General features: G+C 43.8%; 1 protein-coding gene across 1 annotated transcript in view; it reads right to left on the reverse strand.

Annotated features, from left to right (window-relative positions):
* Nucleotides 1-23,233, reverse strand: part of KCNH5 (potassium voltage-gated channel subfamily H member 5) — a 163,105-nt gene that overhangs the window by 14,346 nt on the left and 125,526 nt on the right. The gene's annotated exons all lie outside the window — the stretch shown is intronic.

The following is a 23,233-nucleotide window of genomic DNA, read 5'->3' on the forward strand; positions in this document are numbered from 1 at the left end:
CTTCCAGAGACTGGATAATCCAAATGTGCTCAATACATTTTAGCTTTGCTTATTGTTAGCTTTGCAGGAGTGGCTGGAGGGTGTAATTAGGTTCCCCATGGGCTATTTGTGTGGCTTCACACACCACACAAGCGTTTCCTGGTGAGTTTGTATGTCTAATACGTGTAACTGTCCTGGGACCACCATGGAGAAGCAGCATAAACCCCAGCAATATCCACCATTTCATAATGCCATGCCATCTAATGCTGCAGTTATTTCACCCTGCAGCATGTCTCAGGCTTCTACAAAAAAAAGGAATTTGAGCCTCCAGCTGGGGAAGGATGCACAGAGTAAAAGCCTTTCTGCTGATTTTTCTGCGTGTTACTCGTATGATTTTTTATTTAGGTTCATCCAGTTTTCCTGAATGTGGGACTGAGGCTAGGGAAAATCTGGTTCTCTGGTTGACAATTCAAAAGTGAAAAGTAGTATGTGATTAAAAGTAAATATGGATTGAGTTCTTACTTCTGTGGTAAGAAAAAAAAAAAAGCCTTCTGTAATACACAAACAAAACCTGTGACAGTCAGCTGTAGGTTTTGAAAGATCCATTTGAGTATCCATATTTCAGTATCTATTTACTTTCAAGTCTCTCATCTTCAGAAGTCAGCAGAGAAATGCCTCGATGGCTACAGATCCTTCCTTGCATGAATCTGGGATGAGCTGGACTTCAAAGCTTCGTTAGAGGCTAGTTAAAAAATATAAACAAAACCAAAGGAGAAACATAGAAGCTACTCTCATCTGACTCCTCTGACCTAGATGCAAGAACACCTCACCTTTTCTGGATGCTCCCCTTCCTTAGTGGCTGCCCCTCATGGAGCTTCTCTCTCTTTCTCTAAGATAAGCCACTAGGGACAGCAAATAAATGCAAGAGAAGTTGCCCTTGAATCAAAATTGAGTAATTATATTTAATTGAAGCCACGCTCTCTAAATGCAGATTTGGAAGGTGGGTTGTGTGTGATGTTTGTGCTTCTCTTTCCCTGAAGGGCAGCGCAGCACCTCTGGCAGAAGATGCAATAGTGAAAGCAACCAGCTGCAAGGATGTATCCCCAGGTTCTGTCTCAGGGGAGAAGGTTGGTTCCTCCACTGGTGTCCCTCTTTGGCTGTACTGCTCTGCCTTGTGCTGTGTCAGGCCAGAGGGGCTGGGTCCCTGAAAAAAACCTGCAATGGGGAAAACATCCTGTACCCAATGTTTTACAAGGGCATGTAGTGACAGGACAAGGGGGAATGGCTTTGAAATGAAAGAGAGGAAGTTTAGTTTGGATATTAGGAAGAAATTATATACTTTGAGGGTGGTGAGGCCCTGGAACATGTTTCCCAGTGAAGCTATGGATGCCTCATCCCTGCAAGAGTTCAAGGCCAGGCTGGATGGAGCTCTGAGCAACCTGTTGTAGTGGAAGATGGCCCTGCCCACCTAGAGGGTTGGAACCAAACGGTCTTTAAGGTCCCATCCAACCCCAACCATTCTATGTTTCTATGATTCCCCTGCTTTTTGGCCACAAGCCTATGTCACAGCTTGAGCACCCTCCTCTCCCGCAGCCAGTCTGTGCCTGGCAGTTGGTGGCTGGAGGCAGCCAGGGATGCTGGAAGGCAGGCAGCTGCCTGCAGCCCAGCAGGGCAGGGGCTGGCAGAGCTCCCCTGTCCAGTGAAAGCACTGGATGTGCCACTGGGAAAGGCACGAGGTAACTTTGACAACTTCTGTCCTGCTGAATGTTTATGAAGACCAGAATGACAACAACAAAGACCACAGCACTAGTTTTTGATTCCTCTCCAAAAGCTTGCACTTCACTATAAACTATCCTCGCCTCCCTTTTTTCCCCCATACCAGTCTTTCTTTTCTCCCTTCTCTAGTCTCAGTTCAAAACTTCCCCAGCCAGAGGTTATCTCCCTGCACAGAATATAATTACCCATGACTGCTGCTGTGCCTTCTGCATATGAAAAACCAAGACTGCACTAATTTCACACCACCTGTACCTCATACTCCTGAAGTGGGTCCTTATGAAAGCCAGGAAATGCCTCCAGGGTTTTTTTTGCCCCAGAACCTCTTGGCCAGATGACCACTTGGAGGAGTTGAGCCCTGTGCCATGGAGGTCGGAGCCTGAGTGCTGACATGACTCAGCACAGAGCTAATGCTTTGGAGAAAACCAAACGTTTGGGTTGTGAGTTCTGCTGCAACGACCGGCAGCCAACGTGATGAACACCATCACTGCAAACCGAGTGAGACCAAGGGCCCACTAAACACAGCTGTGGGCTTTACCCCGACTTTGTGTTCATGCAGTGCAGTAGTCATACACCCAAAGTCCTGCTGTCACCTCCCCAGGAGATGTTCCTTCAGCTTCTTGCAGGACACAGGCCGGAGCCTGGCAGAGCTCTTAAATAAATTATTTCCCCTTTCTCCTCTTGGGACAGGAAGTGCTACACCTTGGAATTACTATGGGCAGCTTCTTTGAAGGAGCAAGCCTGCTGCAATCTGAATTACCTCAGAAAATACCCATGGACTCAAAAATACAGGGGTTCTGAGAGTCAAGAATTCAGGACTGATCTACCTTGGTGGAGCCCTATTTCCAGTGGAGTAAATACTGATGCACAGCCCTGGGCTTACTCTCCCCTTGACCTTCTCATGTAGTCTATACGTATTCGTGGCTATTTGCTGTTTTCTTTTTCTAACCAGACAGGCCCTCATATTGCAGCTGACACTGTGAGATGATGGTCCTTTGGATGGAGACTGGGGTCTTGGTCCTCATTCACCCACTGAACTACTCTGCCCTCATGAGAAAATCATTTTACCCCATGGAGACTTTCCCCTCTTCAGGACATCTATCCACAACCAAGGAAGCTGTACACCTAGCAAGGATCTAGTTTTGGTCAGAAGTACTTGATATCAGTATAATATGTACAAATAAAAGAAAAGAAAGATTTTCATAGACAGACAAAAACTGAGGAAAGAAAAAAAAGAGATGTGAATTCTAGCACTAAAAGAGCAATAGTTATTTTTCATTACCAATTTTTTTCCATATTAGGAGTTTTTTCATGTGGTTGGATTTAATCACTTCCACAGATGTTTAAACTAAGCCAGAATAGTTAAAACGTGTTTACATTTACATGGAGACAATTCTAATAATGTCCAATGGCTATTACCAGATATTTTTCTTCATAAATTAGAACAGAAAAACATCTCATGCAATCTGACATTCCTCAGCAAATTGGGAGAGGCTTATTTTGAAACCTTAAATTTGTCCCTGACCCTTTTCAGAGAGGTTACACATAGATCCATCCAAATGTATGTCCCAGGAACAGACACAAATTTCAAACAAGTTAATCAGAAGAAACTGAATTAACTGTGTTTACAGCACACCTCAGGGAGTAAAGAGCTGTACTCCTGTCTCACACCAAGTTCTAAATCCATTAATGTGACAGAGATTAAGTGTAGGACTTCATTCTTTATGGATGGGATTGTGAAAGACTGTTCCATGTAACACAGTTCCTGTCCCATGGGATGTTTGTCCTGCCTTTAATGTATTTATTTTGGGAAGGAGGGGCAACAGAGGTGACGTTAATTACTGACCTGGCAAAGATTAAGCAGCAGTAAACTGTAAGGCAGCCATGGGGACTGAAATATTTGGGTTATCTACAAGGCAGGCACAGAGTAGACAACAGCAACTTGAGATTCTCCATTTGATCTGAACCCCAATCTCCTTTCCCTCCCCCCCACACCAAGAGGTAACTTGTTGTGGCTGTGAACTCAGTCCTTTCCAAAGTCAGACCTTACCACAGGTACTGGCAATGGAAATGTTTCTGCCGGAGCAGCTCCTGTGAGGTGCCAGCTTGTATAACTGGACCCAAAGCCAAGTGCAGATGAGGACAGCAGCAGTGAGAAGTCAGGGAGTCAGCTCCAGACTGAGACACCCACAGGTTCTTCCATCTACAGCTGAATAAATCAGTAAAGCTTTGGCCTTTCCAGATACTTTGAAATTCATCCCTTGTCTGCTGTCTTTTTTTTGTACCAGCACGGCTAAAATCATTCCTCCTTGACCTTGCTCCATACACAAAGATCCCTTAATAAGTGACTCCAGTGAGGGTACGTGAATGGATTAAAGAACTGGTAAAAGTCTTGAAGAATTACAGTAAGGTCCTAAAAAGTAGGAAGTATTTGACCAGAGATGATCCTGTCCTGTCCCTGAACACCCCATGCCGTTGCTAGTGGCGTTCAGTATGTGCCTGCTCCTCACCACAGAAATCCAAAGACATGGAGAATGATGTAGCAAAAGGGCACACAGTTGTCATGGTGATGGAGGCAGCAGGTGTGCACGGACTGAGAGAAAGGGAAAGCCATACAAATCCATCAGTGCAAAGATTTCCACAGTGACTAATATACTCTGAGTGCCCAAGCTGTGGCATCCTACAAATACAGCTGATGGGCAAGGGATGCTGGAGTCCAGGAGTGAGAGACTCCCCCTGTCCTGGGAGAATGGGTTTGACTCAGCTCATCTCTGCAGTGCCAAAAACTGGAACAGAGAGCAAACACAGCACTTCAGTCCTCACAGCCACATCCATTCAGTGACCCACAGGTCACATTCATTAAAGGAACAGGCCAGGCTGATGTTGATGCCAGTAACCTCTCAAAAGTTTGTTCCAGAGATAACTATCTTGTCTGCATTAATGTCTTATAGAAGTCCCATCCAGATCCCTGTATTTTTGTTCCTATTTAATACAGAAACATCTGAGAAGGCACCGGCGATCAGCGAAATAGAATCACAGAATCACTGAATAATTAAGGTTGGAACCAAGATCAAGCCTGAACCAGGTTAGCCAATTTGAAGAAACGCAGGGCTCTTTTTAACCTGGACAATGCCAGTGACCCATCTGACAGCACAGATCCACAGCTGTACTGGAAAACACTGCAGATGGAGCAAGTGGAATGAGCAGACAAAGCGAGGTGGAACTTTCCAAGCCAGCTCCAGTGATGGAGGCAGTGTCTTAGGGAAATGCACCCTTCCTTGGACCACACTGCAGAGCTGGCAGCTCCTGGTTTGTTTGCAGTTGGCTGAGACCCACCAAGCAGCTGCCTCATCAGCTTTCAGATCCTACCAGAAGGATTTGGACTGGTCCAACTCCTCCAGGAATGTCTAATTCTCATAAAAAAAGGTCAGTGTTTTTACAAGATGTGTTGGTCTGGGCACCCTTTTATAGGCCTTTTTTGGGGGGGGTAATAGGAGAGCTGCCTTCCATTGCCCCCTTGGCCTGAAATGATTCAAGGCGAGTCCTTCACACAAGCTTAGCTGAAGCTCACAAATGGATTTTAAAGTTTTGAATGGTATAACCAATATCCAATGCTGCAGTCACATACATCTCATTTTCTTCAGAAATAATGCTACAGGGCTGTACAACATAAATGTTTATAAAGACATTTGCAAAAAATACTATTAATTTTTATACTTTTGGAGTGGTCTGTAGAAAAGTAATTTACATTTTTGTCACGCTAATGTGGGAGGTGAATTTGTGTCTGATCCAGGATTTAGACACACGATACCCCAACACATGTGGTGCTCAGATGAGTGTGCTTTTTTCCTGCTCCTGAGAACAAACCACAAAATACACCCAATTTCCAGAGCACAGACACTCAGAACAGGGCTTACCTACAAAGCCTGTGTCTGCATCTGAACTCACCCTCCAGGAGCCCTGCACAGTGGAGGGAGAATAAAAAAGCACTTGGAAGTTGTGAGTCATTTCACCTGCAGCTAGATGTTAAAACAGGTCAGACAAGCTGTACCCTGAGATGCCTGTTTGTCTCCTACGTCTACACAGGGAGCTTTGTGCCTGTCGCCTGCACGCAGACATCCCCCACGGATGGTGGGTAGGAAGGATTCAAATCCCCACCTCTGGCAGTGCAAATGTCAGGGTTTGGTGCAGATCCCGTAAAAAACATCTGCAGAGTTTTTCTCTGTATATGTGTGTGTGTGATATACCCTTCATCTGATGCTATTTTTATCCCCCCACCCCCAGCATGCTGGGCTATTGCCAATTCCCAGCTGGGATGCCTTTCCCACATCCTCAGAGACCAGGCAGTCCTTCCAGACAAACATTATTATTTTAAAAGCTGCAGAGGGAGGACATGCCATGACTGCTCAGGAGAACATGCCAGACTGGTGGCTTCCAGTGAGAGGCTGTGAACAAACCAGACATTTTACCTGCACGAAACAATCAAACGAAGCACCAGCAGGGAAGGGAAAGCCACCCCCTCCCCCTTGTTCTCACCACACTTCCCAGGAAAACCTTCCAGCAGGGAAACAGAACTGGTCTCCCCGCAGCTCCTCGGAAATTGGAGACCATCTGAGATGCCTGTGTCTGTTCCTGTACAACCACTCTTCTGCACTGCAAATCTCACCCAGGACAGATGCTGCTCAGATCACTCCCACCACTAGGGGAGTCTAGGATGCTTCAGTCCTTGAGGACTAGTCCTCTCCAGGAGCCTTCAGTTGTCAAAACAGGGCATAACTCAGACCCCTCTTTTTTGATATTCTGAAAACTAGGCCAGTCAAGCCAAACTTCTCATGAGTAACCCTTGGTAAACAGGCTTGCTGAAAACCCAGAGTGTTTTTGAAATCTAGGCAGGTCCCAGAGAACATGATTCACTATTAATACTTGATGTAAAAATGTTTTTAAACCTTATTTCTCAGATTTTTTTTAAATTTTTTTTTGCTAAAACTTCCATGATGTTAACAAACCTTCCTTTTTATTTACATGAATTAAAATGTGATTTTAAAAACTTAAACTATGAAAGACTGGACAGAAATGGATGAATAGGAAATGATTCTACACAAGTCTTTCTGTTTGCAGCTAGGCAGAAACTGCAGCCCTGAGACCTGGGGTTTGCAGTTCAGCCTGATGAAATATCCATGGTCCATCTGTATTTGCCCTACAGCTGAAAGTCCAGCCTGTGAGACTCACACAGAGCCACAGACCTGAACAACCACTGTTAATGGAAACCTTCCTCTGGGATGGATGCAAGACGATGCTGCCATGCATTGTGGATGAACTCTTTGTGTCTGGACTGGTTTCCTTCCTTGAAAACCCATTTTGCAGGTTTACTGCCCTTCCAAAACAGAGAGGGCAATGGCAGCATTGCACACAAGATGCAATTCCAGCTCTTAACCCCAAAGGAGAGTTTGGAGCAATACCTACTCCTAGGTCAGGGCAGGGAAAAGATGTAGGAGCAGACAGCTAGGGTTAGAAGAACAGGCCAGCAAGAGCAGAAGACACCAGCAAAGAGCCAGCAAGAAGCACTGGCTGTGACTAAATTTCTATTAACAGCTTTCCAGTATGGCTCATGTATGAGAGCAGCCTCCCACCATGGTGCCCTGCACTGGCAGGAGTCTCTGCAGCTGAGAGGCGTGGTCAGAAAGCCTCTACAGAATATGACAGCAACAAGAAACATGACAGAAGTGGAAGGGAGCTGGAGCCACAAAAAGTGAAAGCCAACAGAGGCTGAAGCCAGGGCACATATTTCCAAATTCAAACTGCATTTAGGCTGCTTCACCTAGTTTACTTCTGTAAATCTCCATATATGCTTAGCTCACTTTATTAATCTGCACTCCAAGGATGCAGTGTAGATGGCCTCAGATGATGGCTTTATTGTTCTTCTGCTCTGTATGCTCCTCAGATAGCTTTACTTTGACGTGAAATTCAGCCTCAAAAACAAACTGCTCTAACAACTCTTTTAATTGCTCTCCAGTAAATTCTCCTTAATCCTCCTGTCCCAGGAACTGTTTTGTGCTAAACCGTTGCTCGATCTGCATGTAAGAAAGGAATTGCTGTCCTTGGCTGTGCACTGAAAATGACTGACTGCTGAGCAATTAGTTAATCTCCAGGATAGGGATGTTTCACTAAACAGTCTTTCATGCTGGATTTTGGAGGAAAAGAAGATTTCTGTAGGTTAGTCTGCTGGCTGCTTGAAAAGAAATAGTAAATAATAGCCTTTCTGCAAATTTCCATTGATCCTGACTTCACAGACACGGTAGCATGCTAAAGCAAAAGCTTGGTACCAAGCACATTTTAATTTTGCTTTGGAGAAGCTGTTTTCACACCGATTCTTCCTAAGCAACTTGTAAAAGATGTGAAGATTTCCAATCCAAGTAACAAAGTCGTGTTGCTTCAAGGAAATGAAAATTGTTTCCACGATGTTGAAAAAGCCCTTTTAAGGGAAATTTAATGATATTTTATGTGCAAGGAAGGGATTAGTCCTTTCATCATTACTTCATAAAGATCTTTGTCCCCCAGATCGCTCATTCAAAGGAAAATTGGGACAAATAAAGAGAGAGAGACCCTTCAGAAAAACCCAAAACCAGCCAATATCTGACTTCCCAGAGCCCAGAAATTCCATCACCTTGCTACTGCCTTCCCTGTGGTTTAGAAATTGGTTACTGTAGGTCAAATTTTAATCTGGTACCATTTCATGTTTGCAATCAATTCACACAGCACCTGAGTACTCTTGCAGAGAGACATCTGTGCACACTGGCAGCCAATTAGGCTGATCTGCATTCGAGAACAGTCATGAATATTAAGGAGAAAGCAGTTCAGAGTTTGACCCATCCACTTCGTACTTGGTATGGATCTGAAATCATACGTGTTTTCATTTAAAACATGCCTAGATTAAAGAAGAAAGAGAGGAGAAGCAGGTAGAGATCCAAGTCTCATTTGTCCTATCCCTGGAGCATCATGGCTAAACACACATAGCACCAGGCTGGGATTCAAGGGGATGGATTACCCTGCTGACCTGACCTTCGGCCAAGTGGGAAGTCCTATACAAATCACACTGTCTCTTTGTGTCCCCACCTCACCCAGTGTAAGAGGATAATAACACTGCTCTCATTTCTCCAGTTAACTGCAAATCCCTGTATCATTGCCAGCTATTCACAACCCAGAGACTAGGATCCATGGCTGATAGCAAAGAGAGATCTGTTTTGGCCTCTTGCCAAGACTGAGATAGCTCATTAAAAAAATACAAATAGGTGTTCTCAGGGTTTCAACACAAGAACAAGAGCGCAAGGCACTGCTGCCCTAAGACATTTAGTGCAGTCTACAATGGATGTACAATGCTACACAAAGTCCCGTCCTCATCCCTTGAGACATCAGGCCTTGATTAAGGGTAGCACTGACACCCACTTTGCAAGGAAGGATCAGTCAGATCACTCAGTTTGAGTGATGGACATCAATTCTTCAAATGGTGTGATTACATGTTTAACGAAGTATGTTCTGAGCTAAGGAGTGAGATTTCCAAAAGAAACGCCAAAGCCTCTTCCTCTCTTTGCACAATCATACAGATTTATACCAACCATAAGAGCATTAGCTGAGAGCAGTTCAGTCTCCTGAATCACGAGCTCTTCTTTTCTTCCAGTCACGCAGACCTGAGCAACTCCTGCCCATACATTTGGTTCTTAGAGATGCCTCCTTCTCTTTGTAACCCAGGGGAAAACAACACACAGATCTTCTGTGGCCACAGCCTTAGCTGTTTTACCTGATGTCTGCTGGGCTCTCTTGTTTTCACTTGGAAAGGGATACTGAAGAAGGGCACTATGTACATTTGGAAGTATGGAGTTTTGACATGGTTTTTAAATGAGACTCTGGAATTGGAACCTATCACTTCTTTTCTTAGCTGTTTTCTGTTTTCTTTGCTTTAACCAAACAGCAGATGCTTTACAATGTTCCAAGACAGCCAGATTCAGAATTAGTTCTCCAATACTATCAAAGTCAGAAAAACGCACCTTCCACATACAAAATTATTTAAATTAATAAATTATAAAGGCCATTTTATTTATGAATTTATGGTGTTTCTCAACCCGGATCTGTTGCTGCTCGGCCTTGTTTAGGGTCGGTCCATTGCAAAAGGGAGTATTGATCTGTGTGGTCTCTGAAGAGAGCAAACTGTGATCATGATCCAAAGACACAGTCCTTTCTGTGGGGCTCTTGTCACAACTGGAGGCAATAAAACCCAGCTTTAGCCTCCTAATTCCTTCTCAGGACCCTAAAGCCTGCACTGAACTCAATAAAAAGACTAAATTGGACCAGGGAGCTGAAATAATATGTTGAATCAGAGTCTAATTTGTTTTTCATATATAACACAGAGGTGGGTAAAAGTGGGGAAACTGAGCAGAGAGCAACTTGGGGATAGCTGTTGCAGTATTACTGAGTAGCATCTCATGGGGACCTCTGTTCTCTCTCACTGGTTATGTTTATTCACTCTGGGATTTAAACCCACACCTTCCTTCACTCCATAATAGCTCTCCCATGTAAACAAGTCTAACCTGGGTCAGCCATTTGGTGGGTGAGCAAACTGCTTGTAGATGGAGAGTATCACATATTCATGCCTCCTTTCCCTTTCTCTTTTCTTCCTTCCAGATGCAATTATTAGAGAGAACAAAGGGCAGGGGAGATATTTCTCCTACTTCTTAGCCTGGCACTATGGCAGAGAGAAGAACAGATTTCTCTTGCTGGACTTTTCTTTTTCTTCCATCTTGCAGATGTTTCTTTTCTTTGTATAGCATGGAAATCCTGGAAGAAGGGAAGCTGAGGTAGCTAGAGAGACTTTCCAGCCCCTGGGAAAGGGTAGCCCTGCAGAAGGCTAAAAACCAAAGCTCAACAGACACAAGATCTTTCACTGGATGTGGAGGAGAATCCCATCAAATACAGCCTCCACTCACCAAAACAAGAGCATTCCATGACTTTCAGACAACCACACTGGTGTAAATAGCTGGTGACATCTAGCACCACATGGTGCACTAAGACCACCTTGCCACCAATCCTGCCAGCACATCAGGTACCCCAGGGCTCAAGAGTTGAAGGGAGCTTCCCATTGCCTCCTAGCCCAGCTGCAGAGTGCTGGGCTCACTGTGAGACAATGCCCCTCCAACCGGACAGTTTCCAACTAAATCAGTCAGGCTGGGCCCTTGCAAACTTGTATCAGCCATTGGATCAATATCTGCTATTGGCACTGGCCTAATGAAATGTCAGTCAGCAGCACTGCCAATTGATCCAGGCTTTGCTGAGCTGCAGATGAGTTACTGTCATTGCGTTTTACTACAGATGATTAAAAAAAAAAAGGAACTCCACAAAGAAAACAGCCTTCACTTTGCCTAGGATCTCCTAAGAGGGATGTGCTTCTGAGCACGGATAGGGAAAGACAGTTCAAAGCCTCCAGATGACAGCAGAGTGGTTTGAGCTGGGGGCAGGCTGCAGAAACAGTGCTCTCTGGGATGGTGAAAAGTGCCAAAAGACTTTACAGGCTGCTCTTCAGCCTGATTTAACTTGGAGTGGAAAATCAATCATCAATAATAACATGCAGCACTGATACACCACTCTCCCTTTCCAGTATTGGAGGAAGTTGGATTTACGTAGGTGCCACTTGTGCCAGATGCCAACACCAGGGCACAGAGAGGTCACACAACATTTGCCCAGGGTCACTGAGCTGCTTAGTGGATAAGTGAGGGGGATGGAACCAAAGTTTCCTATAGTAGGAAGATCCATACTGCAAAAAGATTAAACATATAAATATATTTATTAGAAGTAAAAGAAATTTATTAATATAATAATTAACTTTCTTTTCACTACTGTCCTGTCTGGCACTGGATTTGAAATAACTGGAAGGGCTCAACTGTCATTGCAGTTAATTGCTGAAACTAAATCCAGACCAGGACAACTTTACTGCTGTTCAGGTTTGTGTTCTAATAGGTGTGGGAAGGGGAGGCAGCACTATCTCTGTACATTTAGTGACAATTTTCAGAAGGTCTTGCTTTTATTCCCAATGAAAAATGACAAAAATCTTCAGGTTTGGCTTTTGGCCAGCCCTGCTTGTGACAGACACAGTGTTCCTGCATGTCCCCAGCACAAAGCCACACAGAACACGGGCACAGAGGATTTGCAGAATTTGTATTCTGTTCTCAGTATTTTTGCCTCTTATGGGTTTCTGCCTGAAGATTAAACCATCTCAATAAAAGCCTAAGAGAGTCTCTCCATTTACAAAGTAATACATCAGCAAAAGAATTGCAAATTGTTCCCCAAATGTACTACTCTCTCCTCTCTGCTTTAAGTGGAAATTGAAATTAATTGGATTCATTATGGCTTTCTTTTTTAACTTAAATATTACTGTACCAGAATATAAAGTGCCTGAAATTTAATCTGAAGTCTTCAGACCTGAAAAAACGTTTTGCAGCTGAAAGCTTGTTGATTTTTTTTCAGCTATATCCACTGGCCCAACAAAAGATAACACCCCTTGCTATCAGCCTTGCTTCTGACATTGAGAACGGCTTTCAGAAAGTTTGGGTTTATGTGGAATGTGCTATCAGCTACTCTGTTCACTTCATCACTTTCAAGGTTTTGTTAATTTATTGAAAACCTTTTATAACAGGAGCTTCAATTAAAACAATGCACTTCCATTGTCATGTGATGTAGAACACCACCAGCTTTGTTTGGAAGTGATGAGTCAGAAATGTCAGAAATGAAGAAATAGTTTCAAAGGGCAGAATATACGAACAAAAGACCCAAATGAAAGGGATGACAGGCAACCTCTGTACCTCGAAGAGCCAAGGCATCACCTTGTATCCGTGTTACTAAACAAAGTTGATCCATGTTACATGCTGTGCAGTTACTGTCAGACACCCCTCACCTGAACCAGGTTTAATAAGAGAGACTAATTTAGTGGGGAGTCACTGACTCCAGATTCAGGCTAACTCAAAAAACATGGCAGTATTCCTGAGTGGAGCAGATTTAGACTGGGGGCTGGGCAGTCATTTGCTTATTCTCTCTTTGCTTCTAGATCTTAGTCAAGAACCTGATCATTTAAATGTTCGTGGGGCAGAAAGTGAGGGCCTGCCTATGCCACACCACAGGGAAGGGCATCAGGGCTCCTGTTGTAGCACAGCAGTGTCTCCCTGCAGAAAGGCAGGATCCAAGACGATGGACTAGGCTCTTCTCAGTGCTGCCAAGAAATAGGACAAGAGGCAACAGGCAAAAATGATGCACAGGGAATTCCACCTGATTACGAGGAAGAATTTCTTTACTGTACGGGTGACTCTGCACTGGAACAGATTGTCTAGAGAGGATGTGGAGTTTCCCTTACTGGAGATATTCCAGAACTATCTGGACATGATCCCATGCAATGTGCTCTGGGATGACCCTGCTCAAGCAGGGAGGTTGGACCAGATAACCCACAGTGCTCCCTTCTAACCTGATCCATCCTGTGATTCTCTAATTAGGCTGCATTCAGAGCTGCTTTGTCTCCATTGTTTTCAAGCCCAAAGCTCACCCTGCATCACCGTTCTGTGTTCAGTCAGCCAGCCATGCCAGAATCACCTCAGAGTTATTTCTTTTCCTTCTTGACCCATAAATACAGCCTATTGCTGTATCAGAGAAGACTAAACCTGTCTGGATCAAAGCCAGGACACTGCTGCCAGTGCTCAGTCCCTGTCTACAGATCCTTTGGATAAAACCCAAGGTTAAATGACCACTAAACATATCCCTGTGCCTACCTTCCCCATGGGATGCCCTGCAAACGAAACCACAGGGATGCTTCCAGGGAAAAAGAGCTGGAGCAGTTCAGCAATTCATGTTTCTGCTTCTCAACTCAGAAACAGCACAAAATCCACTGGTAGGGTGACCTAACAAATCTTTTAATTTGAAATCAAGACTTGGAAAAAATTAACACCTCTAGGAAGACAGGGTCAGCAAACTGTGAAATAGATGTGAAATAAGTCAGTTAAACCATTGGGAAATCCAAATTTAACAGGAAGAGAAGACCAAAAGGTTATTTAAACTTTTAATATCTACTCCATTTAAGTGCAGAAAACTCTGTGAAATAACCTTGATGAGCATCCCTGGGATTCTTCAAGTGAAACATCTCACCCAGCAAGAGCTAAGCTTTTCCCAGTTGGGAGCTCTCAGTTGGCAGTGTGTGAGTAAGGAGTGCTGGCTGTTGGAACACACTGTGATTGCCTTTATTATGGTCACAACCAATGCTTCAGTGGGGAGGAAGCCCTTGAGGAGAAAAAAAGGCCCAAGATATACGCATGCAAACATTGAAGAGTATCCAGCCAAAAAGAAATATACCATGAAGAGGATGTGCTACTTGCACCTGAAACATCTCCCTTTAGCCAAAGGGGGCTCGGTAGAGCTGCCACCAAGGGTGTTTTAGCTCAAGAGACTGAAGAAATGACCATTTTTCAGAGCCATCTGTAATTGTCAGCAGAGCAGGGGCCTTCTAGTTACAGCATAATCAAATCAAATTAATTTTTAGAGAGGAAAGACCCCATTTCAGTGATGTTGCCAATGTCTCCTCATACCTGAACCTACACCAGTGAAGATCTTTTCCTTTCTGGGGCAGAAAGCCAAGAGAAATCACCCGCAGCCAGAAAAGCCTGGAGGAGAGCTATCCACCAGCCAGTCAGCTTTCTACAACAGCATGGAAATACTGCATCAGCCACGTGAAACTCCAGCGTGCTGTTCCCTGAAGGTTACTTGAGCAGAAATGGAGTTGCTAATGACAGTTGCACCAGAGCCGCCTGCGGACAGAACCACTGGACTACCCACATGACAAACACCCTGGGGGGAGAAGTGCTCTCCCTCTCCCCAAAGGGACCATTGGTGCCTGGTTTTTTTTCTAACCTCAAGAAGATGTGACTGAGGAACTCAGGAAGTGATGACTCTGCAGAGCACTGTACTTATTTCTGAACCACAAGAGGAAAAGACAGCATAAAAGAGTTAACTAGTGGGGTTACAGGGATGGCATAAACAGATGGTCTGGTGAAGAGCCATTTCCTTCCTACTTACACGCTGACTGCATTAAATCAATCCCTGGGCTTTCGTGGCAATATGCTAAGGCTCTGCTGGGAAGGATTTTAACAACCTGACTATATCCTAGTTGTGGGTATCATTCTACTGGGTCACCACATTTAACTTATTCTTGGGGAAAGTTCCTTCCATTTTTATCATGTGCTTCTTGATGATCTTCCCTCTTATCTGTATCACAGCCAACACCTCTTTTCTAGATGTGGATCTCTGTAAAGCTCATCAGCACTGTTTTATGTTCCTATCCGTGTATTTAGGCACTGACACGGGATGCTCCTTAGGGGCTGAGCCTGCTGTTTTTGCAGCCTTAGCTTATCTCATTATTCCAGACCCAAGCAAATTAGTTTGTAATCCTCAGTATTGCATACTCCGGCAAATCTGGCTTTAAAAGTGATCAGAAACAACCTCCCCATGTAAAACTGGAGTCAATCCCCCCTTCCTGTCTGGGGCTAGTAAGAAAACCCTGTACCTGCTCAAATAACTGGTCTTTGCTATTAATAACATTGATGATTCTGTATCTCCCCATTTTTGACCATGCTGCACCCTGTTTACACACTGTTTGTATGCACTCCCTGTGCACACACAATTAACAAAACACCAGCTGGTACAGGATAAACACTGCTGCAAGGATGCAGAAAGACACCACAGAGAAGTACAGATCTCTACCTCTGGCTCTGTTGTTTTCCATCTCTAATGCTTCCCAGAGGTCTTTCTGACCTCAGAGACTTTGGTTAAATCATCTCTCTGTTTTTCTCTGGTTTGATTTTTTTTCTCTGGTGTCTGAAAAATCCAGCTAACCCTAAGCCTTCCACACATGACAGCAGTTCTTCAGTCCCCTTCTCCCAGGAAGGCCTTTTCCAGATGCTTCTAGGAGGACTTCTGACAAGGGCATGGAGTGACAGGACAAGGGGGAAATGGCTTGAAAATTAAAGAGAGTAGATTTAGATTAGGTATAAGGAAGAAATCCTTTCCTGTGGGGGTGGTGAGGCACTGGAACAAGTTGTGCAGAGAAGCTGCTGTAATTCCATTCCTGGAAGTGTTCAAGGTCTCACTGGATGGGGCTTTGAGCAACCTGGTCTAGTGGAAGGTGTCCCTGCCCATGGCAGGGTTGTTGGAATGATCCTTAAAGTCAAATCGACCCAAACCATTTTGTAATTCTATAATTTTATGGTCCACTCATGGGGCAGGGCTGATCCATGGAACAAGAGCATCTGCCCCCAGGAAGGCTAGCAAGGCTAAAGAAGGCTGTTGGGGATTTTGCAAATTCAGTCTCTGTCCCAGCAGATTCCTTACCTACTCTATTAGCAGCTATCTGACACGTTGTACTGAATTTGAGCCCTCCTGGTCCATGAGGAAGCTCTTCCTGGGACACACCCCCAGTGGGCCACAGGGCAAACAGTGCCTTTGTTCAAAATTTCTGAAAAATGCTTTAAGTTACAGCTGGTGGTTCATGCAGCTCAGTCAGGCATTTGTTTGGTATATTTAATGCATGGCTGCACTGAGCTTGTAAACTACTATTCATATACTTTTGTAGAACATCTTGAGGTTGTTGTCTGAGTCCTTTAATAAATGGGAACAGGGACAATTAATAACACATGAAAAACATGCATGATTCAGTTCATCCATTTACATTTCTACTGTGGCCTTCTCTGGCAGGAGGGCTAATACAGCCTGGGAGAAGGATGGTCATTCATAATTGAACTGCTCTGACCAACAAAACTGTTACATTTAAAAATGGATTTGCCCTAGACACACGATGGAGATGGAAACTCACTACAATGGCATTGAGTCAAGGAAGGCAGAATTAGCTGAAAACAGTGAGGTTAGACATAGAAATTAGTTGCTGAGATGCAGGGATGCTCTGATAAGGTCAGGAACACAGCAAAGGAAAACTGGAAGCCTGTGCACTGAGGGGGATTGGAAAAGCAAAGCTAATCACAATAAAAATGCTACGTTTCATCTGACCGGTTAGAAATATCCTGATTTGGAATGGCTACTCTTTGCTGCTGTCATCTGCTGGTAGCTTAGGTCCCCATTTTCATATTTTTAAGGGAGTGCAAAGTGTTTTAGGCTCTCAGAAAAAGCCAAAGCTGTTCCTGTGGTAACAGCAGTGTTGTTCATAATAAAAACCAGAGGACAGTGAACTGCTTCCAAAGGGATGTGTACTCACAGAGCACAGAGAGGTTAAATGCCCCTGCTCTGGAGGTCCAGTGACTGATGGAAATACTTAAGACAGGAAACATTATACAGAACCTTTTTGGCAGCTGAGTCACCTTTGTGAAGTACTAATGAAAAATCTGAAATTCACCTAAAAGCCAGAGGGGAGGTCCCAAAGTTTAGAAGATCCCTCACAGTTTAATTAATGAAGTTAAGAGAATCAGAGGCTTTTATAAATGCTCACACTATGCTCCTCTTTTTAAAAGTAACTTACATCTGAAAACTATATTATGGTTTTGTTATCTTTAGGAAGGGACACAAATTAAGGGCAAGGGCTGTGAAAACTGAGAAGTAAAAATATGAGGAAAAAACATGAATTACTAATATATATTCCTTCCTAAACACACAGAGTATTTTTGCCTGTCAGCAAGTTGCTCAAAAATGCAATAATAGGGAACTCAGCTTATTTCAGGTCCTTCTCAGAATCTCCCTGTCCCTCCTGACAGCTATGCCCACCTCTGGTATGTATTTAATAAGATCTCAAAATTGCTCCTCCAGACTTTCTTTGCATGGGACCTAAACCAAGGCAACTTGCTAATCACTGCCACTGGCAGACAATTAAAAAAGGCACATCAATCAGCCATCATTAAGTTGGAAATGACAGGCTCGGTTTTATTTTTAACTAAAACTAGTGGGATTCATGCAAACTTCCTCATAAAGTTTCTCTTGCACTTTGTTTACAGTTTAATCCTTTCCTGCATGCACTGTAGAAAGCAGACCCAGAATACCACTCAAAGTAAGGTAAATATAGGATTTGCAGGGCTGCAATGATTATCACATGCTGAACCAGCACATTTGGATATTATTGCATCTGTGAAGTGTGTGCTGAAAAAATAATAGATTAATGGATTTATACTTGCACAGAAAAGAAAGGCCTTATGCAGGGCATTTTATTTAGCATGTGAGAAGCTATTCATTTATTTATTTGAGGAGCTTTTCTGTGCAAGTCAAGGCAAAAACCTGCTCAGAGAGGGTAAGGGAAGAATAAATAAAATCAGTGCTATCTCCACTGCAGAATTGTTCTGAAGTTATTACTGGTCATTTGTGGATGAGTCAAAATGGATCCCCATTTTGGGCAGAGCCAGGAAACTCCCACTTGGGTGAATGCTAAAGCTCTGCCTGCACCCTGTGAAGCCTATGGGAATCCACTGATATGATCCCAATGAACAGGCAGAAGTTCTCTTTTCCCAGCCACAATTTTGGACGCAATGCAACCAGCATTCCAAGTCTTGCAGTCATAAGGTTTAATAAAGACTCATTTTTGTACCTGCAAGTCATGTGCTGTGTTACCAAAATGTCTGATGTCCAGCTCCAGGAAGCAATGGTGGAATTAATCATTTCAGTTTTTTAACATTTCCCCCTTTTTTTTGCAGTTATAGCATTGAAAAAGTAGAACTACACAGTAACTGGGCTCAGCAAGAAGAAATCCATTGCTCAGGGCTAATTCCTCGGAGAGGTGTGAGATAACACAACAGACCTCTTTCCCCACTTTCCATGCAAATCCTGCCTGCCTGATGGTAAAAGCATTCTTAATTGGAAACCAAAAATGAAATGGCAATGTTGCTTCCCATTGCACCATGTACATTCCCTCCTCTTCCTTTGCAGGAAGAGACTAAAAGCATCAATTTTAACCAATGAGGGGAGGTGAACACAAACTGTTTATTTTTTAATATTTACAAGATTAAAAACAGCAAACCTTTGATTTATTTTTTTTATCATCAGTCATGTCCTGTGCAATCAACGCTGGCCTGAAGTGATCTTAGCAGGCAGCCTGCAGAAGGCTTTCTGAGTCAACTAAGGAGAATCTTTTAATTATGACAGCTTTCTAAATAAGAAAATGGTATCAATTCGCAAAAAGCACATTAGCAAATCATCATCCATCTGGATCTTCACTCTAGCACAGCCAGTTCACATTTTTGTTTTCCTATGGATGCTGCCCATCCCTGACATTCCTGTTTAATGATCCTTCCACACACAAATAAATCACCGAGATTGCACTGCTTGCCCAAAGAAGAGGTGCTCATACCTTTCACTGGGGTAGATCAGCAGAGTGCCTTTTGTAAGAGATGTTGAGTCCCTCCATGCAGAAAGCATCACACCAGCACACACTATTTTTTTCTGCAGCCATACCATGCTGTTCTAAGATCCTTGAATGGGAAGCATGCTAAATTGCATTTCTCAAGAGAAAACAGCAGACAAACAACATACAGTGTCCTTTTGATTTAGGTTTAGACAGGGAAGTTACACATCCAGGAAAAAATTAAGTCTACCTCTGTAATGCCAAAGAATTATCAGAATTGGGCTCAGCCCTGCTTTTAACAGAGCTGGTGATTTGTCTCTTGCTCCCTCAGAAGCACGGTCAGGATGTCTGAGAAAGGTATTTAACTCAGAGATTATATTCAGAATAGAATAGTGGCCTGCTGGTACCCTGTGGGATTAATGTGGCTCTGAAACACTATTAAAGATAATGGTGCATTGGCTGATCTCTGCATCTGCCTGCAGTCTAAAGGCAGAATGTGTTAATCCAGGCTGTGCCATGAAAACATACTACCCAAAGACCCTGGGATAAACAGTGCCCTGGTTTTTAGGTAAGTATTGAAACACTCAGTAAGATACTCAAGTCCTTGAGGAGAGGACAGGACAGGACAGGACGGGACAGGAGAAAGAGATCTACAATCATCATCTAATTCAACTGCCTGACTACTTCTGGGCTGACCACGAGTTACAGCATGTTGTTAAGGGTAATATCCAAATGCCTCTTAAACACTTACAGGGTGGGGACATCGACCATCTCTCTAAGAAGTTTGTTGCAGTGTTTGACCATCCTCTCAGCAAAGAAATGCTTCCTAATGTGCAGTGTAAACCCTTCCTGGAGCAGCTTTGAACCATTCCCACATGCCTTGTCCATGGATCCCAGGGAGAAGAGGTCAGCACCTCTCTCAGGCAGCTGTAGAGAGTAATGAGGTCACCCCTCAGCCTCCTTTTCTCCTAACTAGGCAAGCCCAAAGTCCTCAGCTGCTCCTCACAGGACACTCCTTCCAGCCCTTTCACCAGCTTTGTTGCCCTTCTCTGGATGCATTCAAGAGATTTCAGGCTTATCAACAACTTCTGCGCTTATCCAGGAGCAGGGTCACAACCAAGGAAGCCCACCGTGCTTGTCAAAGGAGAAAAAAAACCCCACCATGCTCCCTCTGTGCCTCCAGAGAATGGATTCAGTTGTGCAATTGCTCCTCTACCCCTTATTTCCCACAGTCAGTATGACCTGAAGAGTGCCCAGAAGAGACCACTGTACCAGAGATGATGAAGTGGCAAAAGGAGGGGGAAGGGAGGGAGGCACACAAGAAAGAGTCAGGCTCACAGCTACCAAAGCAAGAAAGCAAACCCACAGACAGCCCTCCCAGCACTGGCTCTGTTCAGACAGCTGCCCCATGCCATCTGGCAGGGAGGCACCAAGGGGTGAAGTTAATGCTGCTGCAGGTTTCCCTCTGAATTTTTATGCTGCTCTTCTACCTAGCAAAGTCCTGCAGAGTCCTCCAAGGACTGACTTCCTTGCTTTGAATGCCTTAAACTCAAATCCCTGAAGAGTAGCAGAGACACAAAGAATTGCTCAGGGGAGCAGCAGATGGGAGGGAAGAAGCTGCAGAAAAAACTCTAGCCTCAGATCTGTAATCCTCACTGGGAAGAATCTGTGGGTCTCCCAATGGCAAAAGGTGGGGCATGGACTGTGCTGGGCTCAGGACCACTAATCAGCAATTTGGACATGGTCACACCGATCATTTGAAGGCTTGAACTGGGCTCTTCTGACCCAAGTACATTCAATATACAAGTCTAGACATCATCAGAGGTTGTATTAGATATAAACCAGTGAAACAGTCCTTTAGGAAATATTGCAATTGAATATTAACATATCTGGAGATAGATGTGAATGCAATAAAGCTAAACAATAAAAATAAAAAAAAAATTGTCCAAAGTTTTTCAAGCATAATGGTGGCTGCAGCATCTGCTGAGAACAAAATAAAACCAAATTGATTGTGTAGGGTATAACTTATTTGCTGTCTAATCATGCTAAACAATCACTAACAATAAACTATGACTATAGGACCTAATAACAGATAGAAAAAAGGTTAAAATGGATGATGAATCTGCCAGTGAAGATGGATCACAGGGCAGAGGAGGTGCTCAGCACATCCTGCTCCAGTTACCCCCCAGTTTTCTGGGGGTAATTAGAGCTGCCCAAGGACGATGCTCTGATCCCTTTCCATGACTGATCGGGACTGAGTGTGAGCACCAACTGGTGAAGTGCAAACAGCTCTGAAGTAAGCTGTGTAATTGTGAATGGCTTAATTCAAAGCTCAAAACCTGTGAAAGTCCTCAGGTTCATCAGAACTCGTGTGACCTTCCGGAGCAAGGGCTGATACACCAAGCGATACTTTTTGCCTCTCACATTGCTTCTGCATCAGAACAGTCACTAATACAGAACACCATTGGGAGGGTCTTCAAAATGAAAACAGGGATCTTGACTGGACCTTGGTACAACCTTCACTTTTAGGAGACGTGAATGCAGAATTCAAATTAAAGTAAAGCTTTTCTAAAAACTATGTGACACAGAAATGACGAGTGATTCAGTCAAGAAACCACATGCAATGCATTAAAATCTCAAGCAGGAACAGGAAGGCAATTTGAAAAGAAACTATTCTAATCTGAAATAAAAAGGAAAATAGGATATGCGTGTTAACACAGTCTGGTGGCCTAACCTGCTAAAAAGCCTCATAGATTCAGTGTGCTGGAGGAATTAGATAACATCAGTTGCTCTCAGTGTTGTCCCTGGCTTTAAGAGCATCACAGGGAAAAAAGCTGAGCCTCTCCAAATGGGATTTTGCTGCCTTAAAGGCACTCATTTCTCCTCACATCTCCTTGGCTCATTCTCCAGCACACCTTCCAGGAGTAAATGCACCAGAGGTCAGATACGAACAACTGTCCTCTTCCCAGGCTGCTCCTGACTCATTCCTTTAACACAGCTCATTTTGCCCATGGTGGAAAACAGCAAGATGTGACTGTGTGCCTTAAAAGCTGTGTGGGAAATCTTTGCTGTGCTGAAGCACAGGAGAATTTTAGCTGTGATTTCAGGAGGGACAAAATTTCAGTTGGATTTTTCCTTGCAGTTTAGTGGAGGTGGTACATTATCTGGTGCAAATGGAAGTAATGATGAGAAAAGTTAAAAAAAAACAAAACAAACCAACAAAACAAAACAAAAAAACCCACAAAAACAAACAAACAAACAAAACAAAACAAAAAAAATTAAAAATATTTCAGCTGAACACTTCTTTTCTGTGGGAGTGCATTTGGGAGCTTGATATAGGCCTTCCTTCCTGAATTTTGACCATCAATAAAATGGATATTTATTTATTTATATGGGTCTGAGCCTGTAGAAGGCTAGAAGGTAAGGGAAGATGTGTATGTCTCAAACACCAATTTTTGGATAGCTGTGGAGCCAACCAAAGATTGTTGGTAATGACACACTGAAAAAGAACAGGATGTGGCTGGAGCAGGGGGCCATATGAAGGTAGGGTAGCACTTTTCCAGGACAAACATCCTCATTCTGTCTCCTGGAGATCAGCATGACACAGTCCAGTGCAAGTGCAGGAATGAGGCTGAAAAGCAGGCATGGACTGCAGCAGGGATCAACACCTCCCAAAGCCCCCAGAGCCCTGCAACCCATTTCCAGAAAGGTCTGTGAGAACAGACTGCACATGATAACTAATTTGCATAGAAAATGAGAAACTTATCTCCAGGTGGGGAAAACCTATCTATGAACAGGTACCCCCAAGAGGCCTGGGCACGTGTGCACCTCGTGACCCAGCTGGATCAACGCTGGAGCCACAACTGATATCCTTCCTTCCTCCCTCCCTCCCTCCCTCCCTCCCATCTTTTTGTCCCTCATTAATTCATCTCTCTCTCTTCCCTTTCACCCCACCCCTTTATCCAAAACCCACTGCCACGTGCTTATAGTAGGAGATCAGGGACTAACTTATACCAATTTCCGTGCCAAGTGTGTAATTTACTAAATAAAACTTTGCAAGCTTTTGCAGACCCTCTGACTTTTGTTGTTCCTTTCGACCACAAGCATCTGTGAATCTTGGTGCTCCTT

This window comes from Myiozetetes cayanensis, unplaced genomic scaffold (genome assembly GCF_022539395.1).
Source record: "Myiozetetes cayanensis isolate MyiCay16 unplaced genomic scaffold, myiCay2020 scf6-25, whole genome shotgun sequence".
NCBI lineage: Eukaryota > Metazoa > Chordata > Aves > Passeriformes > Tyrannidae > Myiozetetes > Myiozetetes cayanensis.